Source organism: Bufo bufo, chromosome 1 (genome assembly GCF_905171765.1).
Source record: "Bufo bufo chromosome 1, aBufBuf1.1, whole genome shotgun sequence".
Classification (NCBI taxonomy): Eukaryota; Metazoa; Chordata; class Amphibia; order Anura; family Bufonidae; genus Bufo; species Bufo bufo.
The window spans coordinates 440,081,186-440,099,803 of NC_053389.1; the positions used below are offsets into that span (position 1 = coordinate 440,081,186).

The following is an 18,618-nucleotide window of genomic DNA, read 5'->3' on the forward strand; positions in this document are numbered from 1 at the left end:
ATCTACAAAGTCATTAATAAACACAATACTTAAAAAAATCTTTCAAATGATGGGAAAAAATAACAGATATACAGTTGCAAGAAAAAGTATGTGAACCCTTTGGAATGATATGGATTTCTGCACAAAATTGGTTATAAAATGTGATCTAAAATTCATTTAAGTCACAACAATAGACAATCACAATCTGCTTAAACTAATAACACACAAAGAATTAAATGTTACCATGTTTTTATTGAACACACCATGCAAACATTCACAGTGCAGGTGGAAAAAGTATGTGAACCCCTAGACTAATGACATCTCCAAGAGCTAATTGAAGTGAGATGTCAGCCAACTGGAGTCCAATCAATGAGATGAGATTGGAGGTGTTGGTTACAGCTGCCCTGCCCTATAAAAAACACACACCAGTTCTGGGTTTGCTTTTCACAAGAAGCATTGCCTTATGTGAATGATGCCTCGCACAAAAGAGCTCTCAGAAGACCTACGATTAAGAATTGTTGACTTGCATAAAGCTGGAAAGGGTTATAAAAGTATCTCCAAAAGCCTTGCTGTTCATCAGTCCACGGTAAGACAAATTGTCTATAAATGGAGAAAGTTTAGCACTGCTGCTATTCTCCCTAGGAGTGGCCATCCTATAAAGATGACTGCAAGAGCACAGCGCAGACTGCTCAATGAGGTGAAGAAGAATCCTAGAGTGTCAGCTAAAGACTTACAAAAGTCTCTGGCATATGCTAACATCCCTGTTAGCGAATCTACTATACGTAAAACACTAAGCAAGAATGGATTTCATGGGAGCATACCACAGAGGAAGCCACTGCTGTCCAAAAAAAACATTGCTGCACGTTTACAGTTTTGCACAAGAGCACCTGGATGTTCCACAGCAGTACTGGCAAAATATTCTGTGGACAGATGAAACCAAAGTTGAGTTGTTTGGAAGAAACACACAACACTATATGTGTGGAGAAAAAGAGGCACAACACACCAACATCAAAACCTCATCCCAACCTGTGAAGTATGGTGGTGGGGGCATCATGGTTTGGGGCTGCTTGCTGCGTCAGGGCCTGGACGGATTGCTATCATCAAAGGAAAAATGAATTCCCAAGTTTATCAAGACATTTTGCAGGAGAACTTAAGGCCATCTGTCCATCAGCTGAAGCTCAACAGAAGATGGGTGTTGCAACAGGACAACGACCCAAAGCATAGAAGTAAATCAACAACAGAATGGCTTAAACAGAAGAAAATACGCCTTCTAGAGTGGCCCAGTCGGAGTTCTGACCTCAACCCGATTGAGATGCTGTGGCATGGCCTCAAGAAAGCGATTTACACCAGACATCCCAAGAATATTGCTGAACTGAAACAGTTCTGTACAGAGAGAATGGTCAAGAATTACTCCTGAACATTGTGCATGTCTGATCTGCAACTACAGTAAACGTTTGGTTGAAGTTATTGCTGCCAAAGGAGGTTCAACCAGTTATTAAATCTAAGGGTTCACATACTTTTTCCACCTGCACTGTGAATGTTTACATGGTGTGTTCAATAAAAACATGGTAACATTGAATTCTTTGTGTGTTATTAGTTTAAGCAGACTGTGATTGTCTATTGTTGTGACTTACATGAAGATCAGACCACGTTTTATGACCAATTTGTGCAGAAATCCATATCATTCCAAAGGGTTCACATACTTTTTCTTGCAACTGTATGTCACACAGATGCCAAATACAGCACCCTTAGAAATCTATGGGCTTTATTGCACCACTGAGGAAAGGGGATAGGATGGGAGTATTGTCCTATAAAAGAACTGCTACATGGGTAGTATAAGGTGCCCCCGCACCATACAGTGTCTCACACAGTGGCTTTGATCAATAGCATGGGCATCAAGGCTCTGCCACTGCACAGGTTTCATGTACCCAGGCTTCAGACATGGCAGCTCTGGTGCAATTACTGAGGCTGGTGCACTGCTGCTCCAAGACTGAACTGTGTGACCCTAGGTTCATAAGCTTTCTAGAGATAACCATGTATGCATAGTTGGAATTGACTTGAGCACCAAGATTAGATACTGGAAAACAGAGACTGAACTGATAGCTTGTCTCCTATGGAAGATTCTGATCAAGGGACATGGGAACCACTTAGTTGTAATTAGACAAAGAGTCTAATCATACTCAGATCATTCTTACTGCTATCAGAGCAGAAACCTGGCTGGTGTCTTGATCTGATAACACTTTAAGGTATTCAAGATAATTCATATATTAAGGGAAACCTTAACAGGTTTTAATTACTTGGCTCTACTGCCATTCAATTAGGTAGGGATTTGTCACCTACCATGTCATACATCACATTGAATGGAAGAATGGGTAGTACAGAACAGGACTATGCAATTGTCTTCTTTTATTTGTGCTGGATGCAGGAAATAAATTGCATAATCTCAATAACAACTACCTAAGCTACTCACAATGCGATTTAAAGTCCCTAAGAACATATCCCCTTTGCAAAGCTGTTACTGGATGTGGAAAGGAGAAGTAGACGTAATTCAATTAAACTTAAGTAAACATTTTTGAGCTGATCTAGTTCTTTTACAGGTAGCACATTACTGACCCTTTCGTCATAGACTGGTCAGTGGTCACAAACAACAATATCAGCCAAACCCACTGATTTTGACAGCATCAGTTAACCATCTAATGGGCATGGAAGGGATGTCCCAACTTTCAACCAACAGAAGATGAAAGATCGTACTGTTTGATTTCAACATGCCTGAGTAATGTGCTCACCAGAGAGACAAGCCAGCGGCCATAAATTGTATGGCAGTGTCATTTTCCCTTCTACACATTCAGAACACATGAATTTTCAAAGAAGCCAAGCATGCCTGTGTATGTGGGGGAGCTGGGAGGTATAGCTGTTTGTTGAATGAGCATTTGAGTATATTCACAAGTGGCAGATTTGTTGCATGCTTTTCTTTTTTAGATTCTGCAGTATATGCGTGGATTCTGCAGGCATTCAGATAAATAGGATAGACCGTTCGACAAAACATGCAAAGTAAAAGTGGAGCTTTTGCAGATTGCAGACATTCAGATTGCTTCCTTAAAGGGGTTGTCCAGGTTTCTGATATTGATGACCTATCTTAAGGATAGATTGACAATGTCAGATTAGCAGGGGTCTGGCGATCGACCTGTTTGAAGGGTTCACAGTGTTTGCGCAAGTGCTGCATTTTCTTCAGCGTTTACGCGGTACAGGGAAGCTCCGTCCCATTCAGGTTACATCTGTGGACTAAGGCGGCAGAAAACAGGTGCAAGGTAACAGATAGCAGACCTAGCAGATGCCAAGGAGTAGCAGGAGAGTGAAACAAGCCAGAATCTAAGGCAGGAAAGTCAAAATGAGACAATGGGTTAAACCAGGAACAAGTTGAGGACTGGAAGCCAGGAGAAACAGTTAAAGCCCAATCAGTTAATACAGAATCTAGCCAACGTCAATACACAGGAAGGTCCAACAGATATGTTGCAGCACTTTTCTGGGCACACTGAACATCCAAGAGCCAAGACAAAATCACTGCCAAAAAAACGGTCAACAAAGCAACCCTCCTAAAATAGCTGTGCATCGGATCAGGGCTAGGTAAGTTCCTGACAGTTGCGACCTGTTCAAATGGCTAACTGTCGGGGTGTCAGACCCCCAAGACCATATATTGATGACCTATCCTGAGGAAAGGAAATCTAAAACTCAAGAGGTAAATATAATTTTAGTAGAGCAAAGTATATTCGTAATTGACCTGATTTAAATTCATATGAGTGTAACCATATCATAGTAGAAACAAATGTAATGTCTAGCCAAGATAATGTTGGACATGCATAGTAGCCTGAGTAGTAGTAACCATAGTAGTACCAACCAAAGAAGAAAAACCAATAACCCCATTGAAAAATGAGAGAACACTCATATAAAATATATGTAGTTTATTAAGACAAAAAATAATAAATATAGAATAACACGAAGGCACAAGGTAAAAGGGGATGGGACGCCCCTTGTAGCGGGACCGTGAACCCCCACCCTCACATATACCCGACTAACAAGGAAAAAGTGTCATAAAACACTAAGTGTAGAACCGCATATTAATGGGAGAACTGTAGATTCGCCCAGAGTGACATATAAGCATATGTTTTCCCTTTCATCCTCCATGACGGCATACCATGAGAGATGACCCGCCTCCAACCAGGTAGGGACAGGAAGTATAAATTTGACTCTCCTCTGGCTCCTCCTCAGTGTCTTCCTGTCCCTCCAGGTAGGAGATAGGTTTTTCGCTTATGGTCGCGGACCACGAAGAATGAAAGAAGAAATCACCATGTGAGGAGGCAGCAGAGTCCGAGCCCTAGTTGGGTAACGGGCGCTGAGAATGTGTCTCTTACCTGCTGCTAGGCACGGGCAGACAGGTCCACGTGGGGCCGGACACTCATGGAGTCTCTCTGGTCAGTCATCAAGCTCCACACTGCGATCCGGCATGGCTGGCGCTCACAGTGTCGTCACCGGAAGTGGACGCGCTCCATGCGTTCCACGATGCGTTCCACGGCTTACTTCCGGTCCGGGGCCTGAGGGCACTTCCGGCGGTGGATCGCATGCCGGGGATGGCGGAAGATTTGAAAATCGCGCATGATTATGACGAAGGTCGTCCTCTGATCTGAGGTCTTAAGGTAAAGCTATTTAAAAAGGGGGAAAAGCGTGGCTGTCTACCCTAAATATGTTGGATCCAAGTGGAGTTATGGAGACCACTCAGGGATCTACTCTTGTGAGTAACGTTACCGGGACAAGGGTTAAACAGTATAGGCTGTAATTAACCCATATGTGTTTCTCTTTCTTTCTGTATGTTTGCAGAGTGAGAAAGAGGTTGCTGTAAAACTTTCAGATACCTATACTAGGAAAGTTTGTGTAAAATGTACTGACAATATTACAAAAGATTTGGTTCCGTCTTTAACCACTTACCGTCACACTAACGCCGAAAGGCGTCATCTCTGCGGCACTCCCAGGTCACACTAACGCCGATTGGCGTCATCTCGCGTGAGCCGAGATTTCCTGTGAACGCGCGCACACAGGCGCGCGCGTTCACAGGAACGCATAGTGCACAAGTTCTTCTACAGCCTGCCGGCCGCGATCATTGGCTGGCAGGCTGTAGATTTTTGAATCGCCGAATGAAAAGGTTATGTCAGACGCTATTTTGAAAATAGCGTCTGACATAACTGCTGCCTGGTCCTCTGGTGGTCCCTTTCGCTTGGATCGACCACCAGAGGACACAGGCAGCTCAGTAAGTAGCACCAAACACCACACTACACATTTACACATTACCCTGTCATTTATTAACCCCTTATTTAGCACCTGATCGCCCATATTAGACTCCCTGATCACCCTGATCACCCCCTTGTCCACCCCCTGTCACTGATCACCCCCCCTGTAAGGGTCCCTTATCACCGCCAGTTAGTTAGCTACTTGCTAGGTAGTTTAGCGCCCAGCCCACCGCACCGCAGTCACTGATTAGTCGCTGATTAGCGTCATCGCTGTCGCTAATCAGCACTAGTACTATATAGTATCTGTAAGTGATCAATACTGATCGCAATCAGATCTATATAAGTACATTAGGGTCACCTTAGGCTCTACAAAACGCAGTGTTCGCCCGATCAGGCCTGATCTTTTGCGCACACTTGCGTTCAGTCCACTCCACCGCAGTGACAGAATTTTTTTTTTCTGATCACTGCAAAAACACGGTAAAATCGCTGCGCCGCTATAAAGATCACTTTTGAGCTTTTTGGATCTTTATTAGCGGTCGCAGCTTTACTTTGCACTCCTTTTTGCTAGGTAGGTTTGCTCTTTTTCCTGGGTAGTCTCAGAGGAATACCCCCTAAATTTAGTGAACCCAAAATGTCAAACAAGGGGTATTCCGCTGAAGAGGACTACAGGATTCTGGCCCTGATGGATAAAAGCGATGGGGACGACTCACCCGATGAATCCAGTGGTTCAGAATATGAACCTGTAGACAGCAGTGGCACTCTAACCGCTAGTGAGGATGACGAGGTAGAGGTCCCTGCTACGGCCAGACGTACCCGATCCCATGTCAGGGTTCTGCCTACCCTGCATGATGACCCTCATTTGCAGCAGAGTGGTGCTAGCGCTAATCTTGTTTATGGTGCGGCATACACCAGCAGCGCAGCACACCCTGGACCTTCTACCAGCACTGCCGTATTCCCTGGTGAAGTGGCGAGCACCAGAAGGGCAGTTCCAGCTGGTACGGTGGCACGTGCAGTAACTCCCCTGTCGCAGCCACCGCGTTCACAGGCCCGTAGAACCCCTAGTCTCCCAGAGGTGCTGGCAAATCCCAATTGGCACTCCCCTGCTTCCGCCGCACCCGTATTGCCCCCTTTCACAGCCCAGTCTGGAGTTCGCGTGGAGACGGCTCATTTAGGATCGGCCCTTCAGTTTTTTGAGCTGTTCTTCACCGCGGATCTCTATGACCTAGTTGTGGCAGAAACCAACAGCTACGCCACACAGTATATAACCGCCAATCCGGAAAGCTTCTATGCCCAGCCTTACCGGTGGAAACCAGTCACAGTTTCAGAGTTTAAATTTTTTTTGGGCCTTATCCTCAGCATGGGTCTAACTAAAAAAAATGTATTGCGGTCATATTGGTCTAAAGACCCAATACATTACATGCCCATGTTCTCTGCTGCAATGTCCAGGGCACGTTTTGAGGTCATCATGTGCTTTATGCATTTTACGGACAATAGCACCTGTCATCCAAGAGGCCACCCTGCTTATGACCGGCTCCACAAAATTCGGCCCCTCATAGACCATTTGTCATCCTGATTTGCAGATGCGTATACCCCTAATCAAAACATCTGCATAGACGAGTCCCTAATACATTTTACCGGGCGCCTTGGCATAAAACAGTACATCCCCAGCAAGCGCGCCCGTTATGGGGTCAAACTGTATAAGCTCTGTGAAAGGGCCACAGGCTATACATATCGTTTTAGGGTCTATGAGGGAAAAGACTCAAAACTGGAGCCGGTCGGATGTCCTGACTACCTGGGGAGCAGTGGCAAGATTGTTTGGGACTTGGTGTCACCCTTACTCCACAAGGGGTACCACTTATACGTGGACAATTTTTACTCAAGCGTGGCCCTCTTTCGGCACTTACATCTAGTCGGAATTCAATGCTGTGGCACCACGCGACCTAGTCGCCGGGGGCTTCCCCCAACGGCTCGTTAGTACCCGACTTGCACGGGGGGAGAGGGCTGCCTTGTGTGACCAAGAACTGCTCGCGGTGAAGTAGAGGGACAAGAGGGACGTTTACCTTCTGTCCACCATTCACGCAGACACGACTGTCCAAATTGAACGGGCAACTGGAGTCATTGTGAAACCCCTCTCTGTCCATGACTATAACCTTCACATGGGAGGGGTGGACTTCAATGACCAGATGTTGGCTCCCTATTTAGTTTCCCGACGCACCAGACGCTGGTATAAAAAGGTGTCTGTATATTTAATTCAATTGGCGATGTATAATAGTTTTGTTCTCTACAGTAAGGCTGGGAGAACAGGATCCTTCCTAAAATTCCAGGAAGAGATCATTTCGGAACTCCTGTATCCAGGAGGGTCCGTGCCCCAAGGCCCTGATGTAGTGAGCCGGCTACATGGCAGACACTTCCCGTCTGTCTATCCTGGTACCCCAACTCAACGTTCCCCAAGAAAAAGATGTCGTGTCTGCAGCAGGGCTGCAATAAGGCGTGACACCACCGTTTTTTGTCCTGACTGTCCTGACCAGCCTGCCCTATGCATAGGGGAGTGTTTCCGCAAGTTCCACACTCAGGTACACTATTAGTGTAGGGATCGCGTAACACAGGACAGGCACACAGGGCTATTAGGGCCCTTTCACACAGAGCTGCCACAAACCTCTCCTTTCACCTGGGACAAAGTGCATAATGTACTTTGCCACATCTCTGGGCGATTTGCGCTTTGCACATTGTCCCATGGGGAAGGAGAGGTTTGTCCTATAAAGGTAAAAAAAAAAAAAAATCACCGGTAAGCAAAAAAGTTATTGTTCTGTTTCAAAAGTTTATAAAAGTTAATGTTCTCTAAAGTTAATGTTAATAAATTTATTGCGTTGCGGCCTGTTTTTTTTTTTTTTTGACCTTCTAGGTGGACCAAGCGATCGACTAGCTGCAGCACTGATGTGCATTCTGACAGAAGCATTGCGCTGCTGTCAGATTACACACAAGTCGGTGTATGCGGCGCTGCAAGACGAGATTTCTCCTCTGCAGTAAAAGATACGTTTGCCGAGGCATATGAGCTGAGGAGGCGGCGGTGTTCATATACTTTGGCAAACACTTTGTATATATAAAAAAAATTAAAAAATCCCGGCAATGATTTATTTATCCACATCGATTGATGTGAATGGATAAATCTGGTTTGCCAGGGCATACGAGCTAAGTGGGTATGGATGTTGGGCGGAGCTCCTATGTCCTGGCAGACGCCTTTCCCCTCTTTTTTCTTTTTTTGGCAGAGATTTTTTCATCCACATTGATCGATGCGAATGAAGAAATCTGTGCCGTTCATTTTTTCTTTCAGCCCAGAGGCTGAACGAAAAAAAAAAAATCTCATTACCCGTATGCTCAATATAAGGAGAATAGCAGAAACTCCTAATGCTGGCCATACATGTAATGATTGCGGAGACCCTCAAAAGCCAGGGCAGTACAAACACCCCACAAATGACCCCATTTTGGAAAGAAGACATCCCAAGGTATTCGCTGAGGGGCATATTGAGTCCAGGAAAGATTGAAATTTTTGTCCCAAGTTAGCGGAAAGGGAGACTTTGTGAGAAAAAACGAAAAAAATCAATTTCCGCTAACTTGTGCCAAAAAAAAAAAAAAAATTCTTTGAACTCGCCATGCCCCTCATTGAATACCTTGGGGTGTCTTCTTTCCAAAATGGGGTCACATGTGGGGTATTTATACTGCCCTGGCATTTTAGGGGCCGTAAAGCGTGAGAAGAAGTCTGGGATCCAAATGTCTAAAAATGCCCTCCTAAAAGGAATGTGGGCCCCTTTGCGCATCTAGGCTGCAAAAAAGTGTCACACATGTGGTATCTCCGTTCTCAGGAGAAGTTGGGGAATGTGTTTTGGGGTGTCATTTTACATATACGCATGCTGGGTGAGAGAAATATCTTGGCAAAAGACAACTTTGTATAAAAAAATGGGAAAAGTTGTCTTTTGCCAAGATATTTCTCTCACCCAGCATGGGTATATGTAAAATGACCCCCCAAAACACATTCCCCAACTTCTCCTGAGAACGGAGATACCACATGTGTGACACTTTTTTGCAGCCTAGGTGGGCAAAGGGGCCCACATTCCAAAGAGCACCTTTCGGATTTCACAGGTCATTTTTTACAGAATTTGATTTCAAACTCCTTACCACACATTTGGGCCCCTAGAATGCCAGGGCAGTATAACTACCCCACAAGTGACCCCATTTTGGAAAGAAGACACCCCAAGGTATTCACTGATGGGCATAGTGAGTTCATGGAAGTTTTTATTTTTTGTCACAAGTTAGTGGAATATGAGACTTTGTAAGAAAAAAAAAAAAAAAAAAATCATCATTTTCCACTAACTTGTGACAAAAAATAAAAAATTCTAGGAACTCGCCATGCCCCTCATGGAATACCTTGGGGTGTCTTCTTTCCAAAATGGGGTCACTTGTGGGGTAGTTATACTGCCCTGGCATTCTAGGGGCCCAAATGTGTGGTAAGGAGTTTGAAATCAAATTCTGTAAAAAATGACCAGTGAAATCCGAAAGGTGCTCTTTGGAATATGGGCCCCTTTGCCCACCTAGGCTGCAAAAAAGTGTCACACATGTGGTATCTCCGTATTCAGGAGAAGTTGGGGAATGTGTTTTGGGGTGTCATTTTACATATACCCATGCTGGGTGAGATAAATATCTTGGTCAAATGCCAACTTTGTATAAAAAAAATGGGAAAAGTTGTCTTTTGCCAAGATATTTCTCTCACCCAGCATGGGTATATGTAAAATGACACCCCAAAACACATTCCCCAACTTCTCCTGAGTACGGAGATACCAGATGTGTGACACTTTTTTGCAGCCTAGGTGGGCAAAGGGGCCCATATTCCAAAGAGCACCTTTCGGATTTCACTGGTCATTTTTTACAGAATTTGATTTCAAACTCCTTACCACACATTTGGGCCCCTAGAATGCCAGGGCAGTATAACTACCCCACAAGTGACCCCATTTTGGAAAGAAGACACCCCAAGGTATTCGCTGATGGGCATAGTGAGTTCATGGAAGTTTTTATTTTTTGTCACAAGTTAGTGGAATATGAGACTTTGTAAGGAAAAAAAAAATAAATCATCATTTTCCGCTAACTTGTGACAAAAAATAAAAAGTTCTATGAACTCACTATGCCCATCAGCGAATACCTTAGGGTGTGTACTTTCCTAAATGGGGTCATTTGTGGGGTGTTTGTACTGTCTGGGCATTGTAGAACCTCAGGAAACATGACAGGTGCTCAGAAAGTCAGAGCTGCTTCAAAAAGCGGAAATTCACATTTTTGTACCATAGTTTGTAAACGCTATAACTTTTACCCAAACAATTTTTTTTTTACCCAAACATTTTTTTTTTATCAAAGACATGTAGAACAATAAATTTAGAGCAAAAGTTATATATGGATGTCGTTTTTTTTGCAAAATTTTACAACTGAAAGTGAAAAATGTCATTTTTTTTGCAAAAAAAAATCGTTAAATTTCGATTAATAACAAAAAAAGTAAAAATGTCAGCAGCAATGAAATACCACCAAATGAAAGCTCTATTAGTGAGAAGAAAAGAAGGTAAAATTCATTTGGGTGGTAAGTTGCATGACCGAGCAATAAACCGCTAAAGTTGTGGAGTGCCGATTTGTAAAAAAGGGCCTGGTCACTAGGGGGGTATAAACCTGTGGTCCTTAAGTGGTTAAAAGAAGAACTTAAAAATACACTGCTCAAAAAAATAAAGGGAACACTTAAACAACACAATGTAACGCCAAGTCAATCACACTTCTGTGAAATCAAACTGTCCACTTAGGAAGCAACACTGAGTGACAATCAATTTCACATGCTGTTGTGCAAATGGGATAGACAACAGGTGGAAATTATAGGCAATTAGCAAGACACCCCCAATAAAGAAGTGGTTCTGCAGGTGGTGAACACAGACCACTTCTCAGTTCCTGTCACGACCGCTACCCCAGCAGCAGTCGTGTCGCACCAGACGGAGGGGTAGTGGGACCCTTATCTACGGATGGGAATAGTATGGCCACCCCTGACTAACCCTAAGCTGGCACCTGTCTGCCCTGATACCCTAGACGGGGTGTGAACCCGTGCGGCGAGCAGGATGCCTAAACCCTCAGTCACCTTAAAGCCTAGAGTGGGGAAAGGCCGATGGGAGCACTAGTCACCATCACTCATGTCTAGGAGAACAGCAGGGGAAGACAGCAACAAACAAACTTATATCAGAGATAGACTTATCCAGTCACGAGCAGAGAAGGCGATCCCAATCACGACAGTCCACGCCGGACAAGAGTTCCACAGCAACACCATCAAACGATCTCCTTCAAAGGTCAGAATAGAACTGGAAGTAAGGACTATATCTGGCAATGACTGCAAGTGAAAGTGAAACTAATATAGTAGCTGGGAGTGGCAGACAGGGCTCACCTGAGAAGGATGCCTACAAACTCCCAGTCAGGACAAAAAGGTTCACAAGGCAAAACCCAGATGACATACCCTGAACCACGGAGCAAACTCACAAGCTATCGCGAGTAGCAAGTCGCTGCGACCTTCTCCTCCCAGACCTGTCTGGATCAGTCACAGTCGTGACAGTACCCCCCTTTCTACGAGGGGCCCCTGGACCCTCAAGACCAGGCCTCTCCGGATGGGAGCTATGAAATGCCCGAATGAGTCTGTCCGCTTTTATCTCTGATGCTGGAACCCACATTCTCTCTTCGGAACCATAACCTTTCCAGTGCACCAGGTACTGAAGAGAGCGGCGAACATATCGTGAATCAACAATCTTTTCTACCTGAAACTCAAGACTGCCATCAACAACCACCGGTGGAGGCGGTAGTGGCAATGGTTCAGGAGGTTCTACATATCTCTTAAGCAGAGATCTGTGGAAGACATTATGGATCCTTAGAGTCTGAGGTAGCTCCAGACGAAAAGCCACCGGGTTAATGATCTTAATTACCCTATAAGGACCAATAAATCTCGGACCTAATTTCCACGAGGGAACCTTCAACTTGATATTTCTGGTAGACAACCACACCAAGTCATTCACCCCAAGGTCCGGACCTTCAGAGCGCTTCCTATCAGCCGCACGTTTGTATCTACCACCAATTCTCTTCAAACTTTCTTGCACACTCTGCCACACTGAAGAAAGTGAAGACGCAAATCGTTCCTCCTCGGGAATCCCAGACGGCCCCCCCTCACTAAACGTACAAAACTGAGGATGGAAACCTATACGCACCAAAAAATGGTGACTTATCGGTGGATTCTTGACGACGATTATTAATGGCAAACTCGGCTAACGGTAAATAAGATGACCATTCCTCCTGATTTTCGGAAACAAAGCATCTCAAATATGTCTCTAGGTTTTGATTGGTACGTTCAGTCTGACCGTTGGACTGTGGATGGAAAGATGAAGAAAACGACAGATGAACCCCTAAACGAGAACAAAAAGCTTTCCAAAATTTAGAAACGAATTGGGTACCACGATCCGAAACAATATCGGAAAGGGACCCCGTGAAGCTTCACGATGTGGTCAATAAAAACCTGAGCCAGTGTGTTAGCATTAGGCAATGCGGCAAGAGCAATAAAGTGCACCATTTTACTGAATCTGTCAACAACTACAAGAATAACAGTCTTCCCCGCTGATACTGGTAGATCCGTAATGAAATCCATTGACAGGTGCGTCCAAGGCCTGTTGGGGATGGCCAGAGGTAAAAGACGCCCTGCCGGACGAGTATGATCTACCTTAGAACGAGCACAGGTAGCACATGCAGACACAAAATTCAACACCTCCTGTCGCCATTTAGGCCACCAGAACCGACGAGACACTAACTCAGAGGTTGCCCTACTACCTGGGTGTCCTGCCAGTGTGGAGTTATGGTGTTCTTTTAGTATCTCCAGTCGTAAATTTTCTGGCACAAACAGTTTACCCGAGGGGCAGGAGGCCGGGGCGTCCCCCTGAGCTTCCAACACCCTCCCCTCCAAACCTGAGTGTAATGCAGAGACCACCACCCCCTTTTGCAAAATGGGCTCTGGTACCTTAACATCACCCCCTCCAGGAAAACTTCGAGACAATGCATCCGCCTTAGTATTTTTTGCCCCCGGGCGATAGGTTATTACAAAATTAAACCTAGTAAAAAATAACGACCACCGAGCCTGTCTAGGGGTGAGACGTTTAGCAGACTCCAGATATAATAAGTTTTTGTGATCAGTAATCACCGTGACGGGATGAACCGCCCCCTCCAAAAAATGACGCCACTCCTCAAAAGCCAACTTAATAGCCAAAAGTTCCCTGTTGCCAATATCATAGTTCCTTTCTGCAGTAGACAATTTCTTCGAAAAGAAAGCACACGGACGCCATTCACCAGGGGACGGGCCCTGAGATAGTACCGCTCCCACCCCCACCTCTGATGCGTCAACCTCTACAATAAAAGGAAGCGAGACATCTGGCTGTACGAGAATAGGGGCCGAGGTGAATCTCTCCTTCAGAGATGCAAAGGCAGTTTTGGCTGCATGTGACCATTTGGAAAAATCGGATCCCTTTCGGGTCATGTCCGTCAGTGGTTTGACCACCAAGGAATAGTTTTTTATAAACTTTCTATAAAAATTGGCAAACCCCAGGAAGCGTTGCAATGCTTTCAGGTTCTCAGGCAGATCCCAGTCTATAATCGCCCGGACTTTCTCTGGATCCATGCGGAAACCTGAATCTGACAACACATACCCCAGAAATGGCAGTTCTTTTACGGCGAACACACATTTTTCTAACTTAGCAAACAATTTGTTGGCCCTTAATATCTGCAGCACTTGTCTCACATGGATCTTATGTGTATCCAGATCCGGGGAATAGACCAGGATGTCATCAAGATATATCACAACAAATCTCCCGATAAGGTGACTAAAAATATCGTTGACAAAATGTTGGAATACCGCAGGCGCATTAGTAAGACCAAATGGCATGACCAGATTTTCATAATGCCCTTCCGGAGTATTAAAAGCCGTCTTCCACTCATCCCCCTCTTTGATACGAACCAGGTTATAGGCTCCTCTGAGATCCATTTTGGAGAACCATTTAGCACCAGCAAGCTGATTAAAGAGGTCGGGAATGAGAGGAAGAGGATAGGGATCTCGGATAGTTATCCGGTTTAATTCCCGGAAATCCAGGCAAGGACGTAGGCCCCCATCTTTCTTTTTAACGAAAAAGAACCCTGCAGCCACAGGTGAAGAAGAGGGTCTGATGTGTCCCTTAGCCAACTCTCCGAAATATAATCTTTCATAGCCTTCCTCTCCGGGCCGGAAAGATTGTATAACCGGGTTTTAGGTAGTTTAGCCCCAGGTAGTAGATTAATCGGGCAATCATATGGACGATGAGGTGGTAACCCCTGACAACCCTTCTCAGAGAACACATCCATAAAATCTGACAGAAAAGCAGGTAAAGATGTTACAGAGAGTGTAGAGCACCTACTACTCAAGCAGTTGTCCTTACAATGTTCACTCCACTCCACAATCTCCCCGGCCTGCCAATCCACCACTGGATTGTGAGTCACCAGCCAGGGAAGCCCCAATACCATAGGAGCCGGAAGACCGTCCAGGACATAACACGAGATATGCTCTTTATGGAGGTCCCCTACCTGCAGATGGATATTATGAATGATCTGAGTTAACTCTTTCTGAGTAAGAGGGGAGGAGTCGATGGCAAAAACAGGAATAGTTCTGCGTATCGGTTCTGGAGTAAAACCCAGAGCCTGAGCAAACCGTGAATCCACCAAGTTGACCCCCGCCCCACTGTCCAAAAAGACGGAACAGATCTCAGTCTTATTGCCCGCCTCAACGGTAGCGGACAACAAAAACTGAGACATGCGTATGGAGGAAACTAATACGCCCAGACTGTTATCCTCCGCACAATCTGGGGACTCTAGTTTTCCCGGCGGCTCCTTTGTTTGTGGTCTCTTGGGTTCTGAGGGACAAACCTTTACAAAATGACCCCTCCCCCCACAACGAAAACAAACCTCTGACCTACAGCGGAACTTAGGAGGATTCACCCGTCTAGTGGCGCCCCCTATTTGCATTGGTTCGATTGGATCATAACAAACCGATCCCTGCCCTATAGAGGCCTCCGTAAAATGTAATAGTCTCTCCCTGAGTCGTCTGTCGATTCTTATGGACAGAGACATAGCAGCCTCCAGAGACCCAGGGACCTCGTATACCGCCAGCGCGTCTTTTAATTTTTCAGACAACCCCTGGCAGAACTGACTCCTAAGGGCCGAGTCGTTCCATAACGTATCAGTAGCCCACCTACGGAATTCGGAACAATATAGTTCAGCAGACCGGTTCTCTTGCCGAAGTCTACGTAGCTTAGACTCAGCCAGTGAGACCCTGTCCGGGTCATCATATACGAGACCCAGGGCTTCAAAAAACTCCTCTACTGATCGTAAGGCCAGAGAGTCTGATGGTAGGGAGAAAGCCCAAGCCTGCGGATCTCCTTGCAGGAGAGAAATTACAATACCCACCCGTTGTTCCTCACCGCCGGAGGATCTAGGGCGTAACCTGAAGAACAATTTGCAAGCTTCTCTGAAGGTTACAAATTGATCTCTCCCTCCTGAGAACCTATCAGGTAAAGCCACTTTTGGCTCAGGAGTACCTTGGTTTCCCGTAGCAACGGTGGAACCCAAGGATGGCTGCTGCTGCTGCCGCACTGTTGTTTTTAATCCTGCCACTTCAAGGGATAATCCCTGTAATTGTTTCGCCAAAACCGTAACCGGATCCATAGTGGAACAGAAAAATACAAAGCAAAACAGCAAGCAAAAAAAAAAGAAAAAAAGAAATGTCACTTTTTTTTTTTTTTAAAAGGCCAGATATACTGTCACGACCGCTACCCCAGCAGCAGTCGTGTCGCACCAGACGGAGGGGTAGGGGGACCCTTATCTACGGATGGGAATAGTATGGCCACCCCTGACTAACCCTAAGCTGGCACCTGTCTGCCCTGATACCCTAGACGGGGTGTGAACCCGTGCGGCGAGCAGGATGCCTAAACCCTCAGTCACCCTAAAGCCTAGAGTGGGGAAAGGCCGATGGGAGCACTAGTCACCATCACTCATGTCTAGGAGAACTTCAGGGGAAGACAGCAACAAACAAACTTATAGCAGAGATAGACTTATCCAGTCACGAGCAGAGAAGGCGATCCCAATCACGACAGTCCACGCCGGACAAGAGCTCCACAGCAACACCATCAAACGATCTCCTTCAAAGGTCAGAATAGAACTGGAAGTAAGGACTATATCTGGCAATGACTGCAAGTGAAAGTGAAACTAATATAGTAGCTGGGAGTGGCAGACAGGGCTCACCTGAGAAGGATGCCTACAAACTCCCAGTCAGGACAAAAAGGTTCACAAGGCAAAACCCAGATGACATACCCTGAACCACGGAGCAAACTCACAAGCTATCACGAGTAGCAAGTCGCTGCGACCTTCTCCTCCCAGACCTGTCTGGATCAGTCACAGTCGTGACAGTTCCTATGCCTCCTGGCTGATGTTTTGGTCACTTTTGAATGCTGGCGGTGCTTTCACTCTAGTGGTAGCATGAGACGGAGTCTACAACCCACACAAGTGGCTCAGGTAGTGCAGCTTATCCAGGATGGCACATCAATGCGAGCTGTGGCAAGAAGGTTTGCTGTGTCTGTCAGCGTAGTGTCCAGAGCATGGAGGCGCTACCAGGAGACAGGCCAGTACATCAGGAGACGTGGAGGAGGCCGTAGGAGGGCAACAACCCAGCAGCAGGACCGCTACCTCCGCCTTTGTGCAAGGAGGAACAGGAGGAGCACTGCCAGAGCCCTGCAAAATGACCTCCAGCAGGCTACAAATGTGCATGTGTCTGCTCAAACGGTCAGAAACAGACTCCATAAGGGTGATATGAGGGCCCGACGTCCACAGGTGGGGGTTGTGCTTACAGCCCAACACCGTGCAGGACGTTTGGCATTTGCCAGAAAACACCAAGGTTGGCAAATTCACCACTGGCGCCCTGTGCTCTTCACAGATGAAAGCAGGTTCACACTGAGCACATGTGACAGACGTGACAGAGTCTGGAGACGCCGTGGAGAATGTTCTGCTGCCTGCAACATCCTCCTGCATGACCGGTTTGGCATTGGGTCAGTAATGGTGTGGGGTGGAATTTCTTTGGAGGGCCGCACAGCCCTCCATGTGCTCGCCAGAGGTTGCCTGACTGCCATTAGGTACCGAGATGAGATCCTCAGACCCCTTGTGAGACCATATGCTGGTGCGGTTGGCCCTGGGTTCCTCCTAATGCAAGACAATGCTAGACCTCATGTGGCTGGAGTGTGTCAGCAGTTCCTGCAAGACGAAGGCATTGATGCTATGGACTGGCCCGCCCGTTCCCCAGACCTGAATCCAATTGAGCACATCTGGGACATCACGTCTCGCTCTATCCACCAACGTCACGTTGCACCACAGACTGTCCAGGAGTTGGCAGATGCTTTAGTCCAGGTCTGGGAGGAGATCCCTCAGGAGACCGTCCGCCACCTCATCAGGAGCATCCACAGGCGTTGTAGGGAGGTCATACAGGCACGTGGAGGCCACACACACTACTGAGCCTCATTTTGACTTGTTTTAAGGACATTACATCAAAGTTGGATCAGCCTGTAGTGTGTTTTTCCACTTTAATTTTGAGGGTGACTTCAAATCCAGACCTCCATGGGTTAAAAAATTTGATTTCCATTTTTTTTTTGGTGTGATTTTGTTGTCAGCACATTCAACTATGTAAAGAACAAAGTATTTCAGAAGAATATTTAATTAATTCAGATCTAGGATGTGTTATTTTTGTGTTCCCTTTATTTTTTTGAACAGTGTACGATCAGGGAAGAAATCAGCTCTGCCATGTCAGATCCCTCGGTATTTCCTTCCTGCTCCAAACAGGCGACAAAAACCTCTGATTCGGATTTAGATGAAGATTCGGAATCAGGAGAATTATCTTCCAGAGACTCTTCTGGATCTGATTCAGAATTTAAAAACTATCTTTTTTCCTCTGAGGATACCAGAGAATTAATTAAAGCTAGAGATGGGACAGGGGATTCGTCGAATCCACTAATCCATCGAATCTTGCTGGATTCGTGGACTCGAATCCCGACGTCATTTCCGTAATTCGAATCCGACGAATCCTGCCGAGTAGGGCTGAAACGATTATTCGAATAACTCGATTAAATCGAGTCAAAAAATGAATCGATGCAGTTTCCCTGCATCGAGTAATCGTTACATCACATGATCACGGAGCGGGAGTGAAATTAAGCGTCTCACTCACCGCTTCCGTGTCCTCCGGAGGCCAGAG

At 45.9% G+C, this 18,618-nt stretch overlaps 1 long non-coding RNA gene across 1 annotated transcript; it reads left to right on the forward strand.

Annotated features, from left to right (window-relative positions):
• The first annotated feature begins 3,974 nt into the window (after positions 1-3,974).
• On the forward strand, positions 3,975-18,618 carry LOC120987070. The gene is made up of 3 exons (XR_005775903.1): positions 3,975-3,985; positions 5,982-5,983; positions 18,460-18,618. It is a non-coding gene; the product is annotated as an uncharacterized LOC120987070 (long non-coding RNA).